This window comes from Schistocerca americana, chromosome 8 (assembly GCF_021461395.2).
Source record: "Schistocerca americana isolate TAMUIC-IGC-003095 chromosome 8, iqSchAmer2.1, whole genome shotgun sequence".
Classification (NCBI taxonomy): Eukaryota; Metazoa; Arthropoda; class Insecta; order Orthoptera; family Acrididae; genus Schistocerca; species Schistocerca americana.
The window spans coordinates 189,780,573-189,789,672 of NC_060126.1; the positions used below are offsets into that span (position 1 = coordinate 189,780,573).

Genomic DNA, 9,100 nt, shown 5'->3' on the forward strand with positions numbered 1-9,100 from the left:
GGCGCTATACCAGTGAGATAGAGGAGTTTTATAAATGGCGTTGGTTTCAGACAACCTGTAATAACCCTACACATTTCGTTTACAGCCTTATGAACGGTGTTTACGTGGGTGCATTTGTACCAGACAGGGCACGCATACTCTGCAGCACTATAACGAGTTGCTAATGCTTCGTTTTCAGGGTTGGGGGTCGAGTGCCTTTTGCACTACCAGAGAACTTCCAAAGGGTTTTATTCCTGGCTTCCACTTTCATTCTCGTATTCTCACAATGCTGTTTTTACGTCAAAGAAGAATCCAGAGTGACTGCAATATATTCTGGATGGATCATATTTAGAAATTGTATTCCTTGCCATGTGATGATAAGTTTGCTATTTGTCTGATTGTGCCTGAGGTGGAACGCACACAGTTGTGTTTTGGTTGGATTTGGACGAAGTTGATTGCTTGAGTAATAGACACGCTAAGGCCAGATCATGGGCAGAAAGGAAACTCCTTGTGTTCGCGGGAAGTGGTTGGCCATTGGTAAACATGTCACGTAACACTGCTCAAAGAACACTTCCTTGTGGTAACCCATTTCTTTGACATCTCCATCGACTACTCTGAGCCTGGAAGTCCACATAAAATCTCCTGTTTGTGAGTAAACTTTGAACAAGTTTATGAAGATATATATTTATGAAGATATATATAGTTAAGGCTAACCGGCCACTGACCTTCTTCTTCTGTGCTGGATGCACACGCATTGCCCGAATTCTTACGGGACTCGGTAAGATTGTCTGCCGCGAGTAATGAGTGTAATGGGCAGGGGCACTACGAATGTAGTGTGTGGACATTAAGTTGGGATTGTGGGTGTCACGGGGAGCGTGCAAGGCATAAAATCCCTGCAGTAGCACTACCTTCTGTGTCCTCGGTGGCTCAGATGGATAGAGCGTCTGCCACGTAAGCAGGAGATCCCGGGTTCGAGTCCCGGTCGGGGCACACGTTTTCAACTGTCCTCGTTGATGTATATCAACGCTTGTCGATAGCTTAGGGTCTTGATTTAATTATCATTTCGTGAACAAGTTTGGTGAGAACATGATCTTTCGTTATCTCGTATACATTCTGTGACAATGCATAGTGATTCACAATGTCATAAACAGCCGTCAGGTCGATGAAAGCTACTCCTGTAATTTTTCGAAGGCATCCCCAATGAAATGTGTGGCATTGAGAGCCTGAGATGTACAGCTTTTTTCTGGCCTGAAACCTGCTTTTTATTACAACTTGTTCTATAACATGAATCAAACGATTAAGCAATATTCGATCGAAGATTTTATGCAATTGGCATAACAAGGATATTGGACTGTAGTTTTCTGGTTCAACTTGCGGTTTTCCAACTTTTAAGATACGCGATCCAGTCACATTAATGTGACCATTTCCTATGCTCTACGCCAGCGTGGGATAAACACTTACAGACGGTAGTGGCAGCACTCGCAATGGCTGGTATAAAAAGCGTGTCAGAGGAACGCCGATAACAGTGCAGTCGTTGTGGTAATGCGGAATCAAAGCGATTTATCTGACATCCAAAATGACATGATCATTGGCTTTCAGGCAAAGGGTGGAAGCATTGCCAAAACGGCAAAGTTTGTAAAATGTTCGGGTGCCGCCGTGGTTAAAGTATACCGTGCATGACAGAGTGGCACTATCAGAACCGGCGTCCAGGCAACTGTGGTGCACCACGGGCCATAGATGACGGGGGTGAACGACGGCTGCAGAGATTTGTACGGCCGATGTGACCACCGATACGAATCAGTGGGCTACCAACAGTGTCCCCTCCACGACCGTTGAGCGAACGTTGCTGAATCGTAGCAGGCGCCTGGTTCATGCACCACCGCTGACTGCTGTTCATCAGCTACAAAGGCTGGAATCTGCAGGCCGATACCGTAAATTGATGTCCATTGACTGGCCTTTTCTCATGGATCGCGTTTTGTCCTCCATTTGGCCTGAAACATCTGAAAGCTAACAAGGAGGGAGAACTGTACCCTCTGCAATGTTTTCATAGCATTCACTGGCCGATGGAAGACCAAATCTGTCATCAAACGTATGCATCTCATGTCCACCCCTACATGCAGTTTGTTCTTCGCACGGCACGATGACATCTACCAGCAGGACAATGCAACATGTCAAACAACTCACCGTATACGTGGATGGTTCTAAGAGTAGCAACTGAATTTATCGTACTGCTCTGGCCGCCAGAATTCCCGGATTTAAGCTCAATTGTGAATCTTTCGGACCACCAGATCGGGCTGTTCGCACCATGGGTCCTCAGTCTAGCGCAGTTGCCACTGCACTGGAATCGGAATGTCTCCAAACATCTGTCGGTACCTTCCAGAACCTCGCTGACACAATTCATGCACATCTCGCAGCGATCCCGCTGCAAAAGGTGGTTATTCAGGTTCTTGGGAGGTGGTGACATAAACTTGAGTGGAAGGTGTAGCAATCACGAGTGATTTCGCGGGAAACTACAGGCTTTTATATCCTGATTCAAGTCGTGGGGGGAAAAACACCCCGAAAACGTCAAAGAATCACCTCCGGTCTGAACTACACCTTACATGTCGGTGCATCCTTCGCCTCGCATCAGCTGAAAAGAGGTGAAATCGCGACTTGTCGAACCACACTACACGTCTCCAGTCAGTTACTGTCCAGTTTCTGTTCTGTGGCCCAAAGAAGACGTGCATGTACCACCGTCAGCAATGGCCTTTTACGACATACGCCACTCCAAATGGAAACTGGATACAGTTCCATTCCCATTCTTCTCTCGGAAACTACAAGGGACGTTCAATTATTAATGCATTTTTTCCTCGGCCAATTTCCTTTCAAAAAATGCGGTATTAGTTGTGTGACATCATGGAGTTTTCCCGTTTGAGCCCCTATAATTCCATGAAACTTCGATAGGAGGGGGCGCTATGCGTAGCTTTCAAAATAGCGTCTGTAACGAAGGTCAGTTCCAAGCAGATAGCTGTCATTGAGTTTCTTTCATCGAAAAACCAGAACATCGTAGATATTCATAGCCGCTTGCAGAATGTCTACAGAGGTCTGGCAGTAAACAGAGTCGTTGGTTGAGGCGCCTCAGATTGGCGGAACAAGGTCGCGCGTACCTGCCCCATCTCCCGCGTACCGGCCGTCCGCACACAGCTGTGACTCCTTCAAAGACAGAACGTGCGGACACTCTCATTTGAGTTGATCGGCGGATCACAACCAAACACCCTGCTGCACAGCTGGACATCTCCTTTGTTAGTGCTGACACATTCGTCCACCAGTTGAGGTTCTCAAAGGTGTGTGGCCGCTCGGGTCCTCGCCACCTAACAGGAGACCATAGAAAGCCACGAAGGACCGTCTGTGCGAAGTCGCTTGCGCGTTACGAGGCTGATCGTGACAATTTTTTTGTCGAACATCGTCACAGGTGATGAAATATGCGCTCATCACTTCGAACTGGAACCAAAACGGCAATCCATGAGTGGCGCCCCACCACCTCTCCTCCGAAGAAAATGTTCAAAGTCTCCCCGACAGCTAGTAAAGTCATGGCGACGATCTTCAGGGGCTCTGAAGGCATTATTCTGTGTGTTGTCCTCCTTCGTGGTGCAAAGATTAACTCGGAAGTGTGTTGCGCTGCCCTCAGGAAATTCTAGAAACGACATCAACGTGTTCGTTGCCACAAAAATGCAAAGGAACTTCTCCATGACAACGCAAGGCCTGAACGAGCCTGTTCAGCTGAGAGGAACACAAAAAACTTCATTGGACTGTTCTTCCTCATCCACCCATCCGTATTTCGCACCTTCCGCTTTCTATCAGTTACGCTCAATGGTGGATGCACTCCGCGGGAAGCAGTACGCGGATGTGGGGAGATTATTGACACAGCAAGACGCTGACTCTGACGTCGACCAGTAGAGGGGTAAAATGCGGACATCGATTGTCCAGTTACATGTTGTGTTGTTACTGGTGGTTCTTTTGGATGATGTGGTTTGTAACAATGATTTACTTAAGGTGGATTGAGTTTTTGGCATATGTTTTTTATTTATTTTTCTTTATGGTTATTGACATGTTAATTTTTGTTTGCATCGCGATTTCAATTTTGTTCGTCGATGGGAAGTTTATTTTCAATTTTGTATTTCGTTATTTTTATATGCATAGCTATATTTTTGGTGTCGATGCATGTGTTTGATTTATATAGAGCTGACGAATATTTCGATGTTGTTTCTATCGGTTCCGTTTACTGTTTCCGCTATCGTTGTCTTCTTTTGAACTATGTATGCCAAGGGAAAAATTATATTCTAGTTATATGATTTTTGTGTATGTAATTTCTTGACATCTTGCTTTTTATTGTGAAGGATATGTTTAGCGTCACTGTCTTCGTTTGAGCTACGTAAGTCAAGCTGATTATTCGTTGCAAATTTTGTATTTTGTGTATATTTTCGTTCCGTTTATTCCAGATGTACTCGCGTATCCTATTTTTCGATGTACTGACCTTATTTTCATTAACTTTCTTTTAAAGTTTGTCCCTTCACAAACCCTTTCATTCCGACGGTTGATTTGGTTTTCTTCACCGATTGAAATACTTTGCCTGTCCTTTACATTTGTTTATGAACAATGGTCTGTTTTGTCGTCGCCAGCTTCAAGAATGTAATTGTCCTGGTACTAAATTAGATTATAGGTATCAACAGAAGGCAGACGGCATTTCCTGACGTAGGCGAGAAACCAAGCAGAAAAAACCAACAAATTGTTAAACTCCTATTTCTCGATTTAAAAAAAAAATCAAATTGTAAAGATCTTTAATTACAGACCTCAATAGGGCGAAACGCGTTTGGTGGGGAAAACACTCATGTTGTAGTTGTAACGACGGAACGAAGACACCCTCAGTAACTGGCAACTACGGACAATATGGCCACACAAATGAAGAAGTTATCTGTTGAAACTTCCTGGCAGATTAAAGCTGTGTGCCCGACCGAGACTCGAACTCGGGACCTTTGCCTTTCGCGGGCAAGTGCTCTACCATCTGAGCTACCGAAGCACGACTCACGCCCGGTCCTCACAGCTTTACTTCTGGTAGAAGTACTGGTAGAAGTAAAGCTGTGAGGACCGGGCGTGAGTCGTGCTCCGGTAGCTCAGATGGTGGAGCACTTGCCCGCGAAAGTCAAAGCTCCCGAGTTCGCGTCTCGGTCGGGCACACAGTTTTAATCTGCCAGGAAGTTTCATATCAGCGCACACTCCGCTGCAGAGTGAAAATCTCATTCTAGAAAGTTATCTGTTGTCTTTTAGTAACTAAGGCTAACTATCGCGTTTCTGCGTAATATGACGTCATTCGTCAAAGCGGACGGGTGCAATCGGGTCTTACTCTATTCCCAAACATTAGAGAACGCAGCAGAACGAGGTCTTAGATTATTAATTCTAGAACTTAATTGGTTCAAATGTCTCTGAGCACTACGGGAATGGTTCAAATGGCTCTGAGCACTATGAGACTTAACTTCTATGGTCATCAGTCCCCTAGAACTTAGAACTACTAAAACCTAACCAACCTAATGACATTACACACACCCATGCCCGAGGCAGGATTCGAACCTGCGACCGTCGCGGTCGCGCGGTTCCAGACTGTAGCGCCTAGAACCGCTAGACCACCCCGGCCGGCAAAACTTAATTATTCATGACTGGAATATTTTCTTGCTGTCGTGAATGTGATGCGGCCTTATTGTGCCAAGATTTTACTCATTTGTAAAATCTCTGTACATGTGAATATGAAGCTAACATTACTATGGCTGACTAATTCGAGGGTTGGAACTTTAATAATGGCAACTATTTATTTACAGCTCGTACAAAATAGATACGTGTTTCAAAGTTTTACTGACCTTCAAAGTAGTCATCAGCATTGTGTATAACCCGTTGCCAGCGATGTGGAAGTCCTAGGATACTGTTAGCAGTGCCAGTTGTGTTAACAGTTCAAGCGGCGCGGTCTATTGCCCTACGAATTTGTAGCAGCTCTGAAGCGAATGCGGACAAGTGTTTCCTTCAGTTTAGAAATCGAGTTGAACTTCCGATGACTTAAGTCAGTTCAGTGCAGTTGGTAGTATAGGACTTAGCAGCCCCATCAGTGAAACAAATCAGTAACAGCTTGCACTGTACGTGCTTGAGCGATGTCCTGCAAAATGATGGTCAGGTTCTGCAGAAAGTGTCATCACTTCTCTCTAAGATGGTCGTAGGTTGTGTTCCAAAAATGAACAGCATAGAGATAGAAGTGATGACACTTTCTGCATGACCTGACCATCATTTTACAGGACAATGCTGAAGCACGTACAGTGCAAGCTGTTACTGATTTGTTTCACTGATGGGGCTGCTAAGTGCAATACCACCTACTGCACTCCCCTGACTTAAGCCCTCGTGAGTTCAACTCGATTTCTAAACTGGCGGTAACACTTCGCGGAATTCACTTCAGAACTGCTACAAATTCGTCGGGCAATAGACCGCGCCGCTCGCACTGTCAACACAACTCCCACTGCTAAGAGTATCCTACGACTTCCACATCGCTGGCAACGGGTTATACACAATTGTGGTGACTAATTTGAGGATCAGTAAAGCTTTGAAACACGTATCTATTTTGTATGAGCTGTAAATAAATAGTTGCCACTATTAAAGTTACAACCCTCGTATTTTTGTCTCTTATGCTAATGTTTGCCGGACTGCGCCAATGCCGCACCTCTTACAAATTTTGCATAAAAGCTGTTCTCCTAGCGTATGAAGCAGATTTACTCTGTTCCCGATTATGTAGCTAACAGTATCGTGGGAGGCTGTATCCATAACGGATAACCAAACACTCACGCTGTTCGTTGACATGGTGAAAGCAAGGATAGTGGGCAAACGTGAGCGCTCATTGCTTGCCTTCAGTCAACTTGGGCGAATTCACTCTTGCTCCCACATGGCCGCAGTGTGCGACGAAAAGAGATCCCGGTGGACGTACCTTAAACCGGACTCTGACAATGTTCTTATGACGTCACTGCCTGACACGACAGCCGTTGCCGCGGATACGAACAAACAGTTCAGATGTCGCCATTTACAGCAATGTTGATAGTGGTCATTTCTTTTCCGAAGCTGTGTGGCAAAGAATTTGAACAGTTATCTCCATTGCCTTTGTCGATGTCTAAGGTTATAGAAGATGAAACACTAGGCAGAAAATCACGCTGGAGATTACTCTTTGCGAAGTCAGAAACCACGACATCTCAACGAATCTTTTTCGTTCCTGTCGTTGTAAACGGACGGCGACGGCTCATGGTAAGTAATGACATTTTGTAAGAGTAATTAGTATTTTAGGTGCATTCCAGTTTATGACGCAAGCTGTGGCCTTTTATAAATAACGCAATCAACTGATGATTGTGATGCCTGTCAATCCCGCGTATTGAGAACTTCGTTGTTCTTTAAACATTGCTTTTGGTGGTAATATACTCATAAGAAGTTGTACGTGATTTTTGTTTTTGTAATGAAGTAATTTAAATGATTTTTTGTTAATGATAAGACGTGATTACTGTTTGATGTGTTCGATAACGTCCTAGTCCAATGTTTCCCAAAATGTATTCCGCGGAACGCTGGTGTTATGTGGGGAGTGAATACGTGCTGCGCTTAAAGTTATTAATAACGTGGCAGTTTTTTTCTACCTCTTTAAAGTACTAATGACCTTTTTAAAACTATGGTGATGATTTCTGTGGTATTAGTTTTGATTTAAAATTGAAGCAGTCACTGAATAAGTTTTCTCATTTGTTGGGTTCCATACTTCACTCAATAAAAACAGAACATTTCTGAGATCGCTTAGTTGTCCATCTGTCTGTGTGTCTATCCAACTAGAAATCATTTTCCTCAGGAACGAGTAGACGTATCAAGTTGAAATTTACGCTGCACACTGAGGTCTACAGTCCTTGGCGGTGTTAAACATTCAGGCGTCTAAGTCAATGCAGTCAAAAGATACGGCCGTTTCTGCCGCATACTTTGATACTCCGAAACTCATTCATCATAACCTGTAGCGGACTTGCGGTTGACCTAGAATAATGAAATTTGGAAGAAGTGGGTATACAATCCAAGTAAAGGAAAAAATCGGAAAATTGTTAATTTGTAATTATATCACACGAAAAAAGGGTCTCTTTTGTCATTTATTATCGATTTCAGATTTAAAATTAAAACATTCTCGAAAGTCTCGGAACTCCCGGGACCGATGTCTTGCCAGTATCAATGTCGATAACAGGCAAAAATCACCGAGATTCTCCGTTTGCGGTATGGATGAACTGTCTGTACACACAGTTAAGTTTGCGCGGAACCCTCAGATCGCGAGAGCTACTCGCACGTGCCCATTTTGTTAAAAGTTTATTAAACATGAAAATAAATCCATCAAAATACCAGTATTCCCAAAGCGTTCCCTCACCAACAAACGTCCTTGTGTCTAGTCGAACTATGTAGAACAGCAGCAGATATCGATACAGAAAACATCCCGAAAATAATTTTTAGCTTGTGGAAACAGTAGTGTGTAGATGGGCAACAAACTTCAACACCAGACGGCAGTACACACATTCACATTTAGTTGTCTGTGGTTTCCATGAATAGATCTGAGCGAATTCTTTGTCCGAAACAGACCGAGCCTATGTTCTGTCTCCAGTGACCTCGACGTCGACGTCTTACCTGCAGCTGTTATCTAACAAGTATTCATTTAAGCAGTATAAGTGGTGACTATACAAAGATTTTGCATACATAATACGTTTTACTCCTATAGATTTTACGCTGCGTGGCATGCACTCGGCAAGTCCTTGGCAAGTTTCCGTCGGTAGGTAGCTCCAGATGTCTACGGGCGGGTCATGAAATGCCCGTAAAATACAAATTGGTTTAAATGGCTCTGAGCACTATGGGACTTAACATCTGAGGTCATCAGTCGCCTAGAACTTAGAACTACTTAAACCTAACTAACCTAAGGACATCACACTCATCCATGCCCGAGGCAGGATTCGAACCTGCGACCGTAGCAACAGCGTGGTTCCAGACTGAAGCGCCTAGAACCGCTCGGCCACAGCGGCCGGCCTTAAACTACAGGCTGGTGGATTGTGGGCGC

The 9,100-nt window shown here is 44.3% G+C and overlaps 1 non-coding gene across 1 annotated transcript; it reads left to right on the plus strand.

The window, feature by feature from the left end:
- The first annotated feature begins 895 nt into the window (after positions 1 to 895).
- On the plus strand, positions 896 to 969 carry Trnat-cgu. Its single transcript has one exon. It is a non-coding gene; the product is annotated as a tRNA-Thr (tRNA).
- Positions 970 to 9,100: the final 8,131 nt, after the last annotated feature.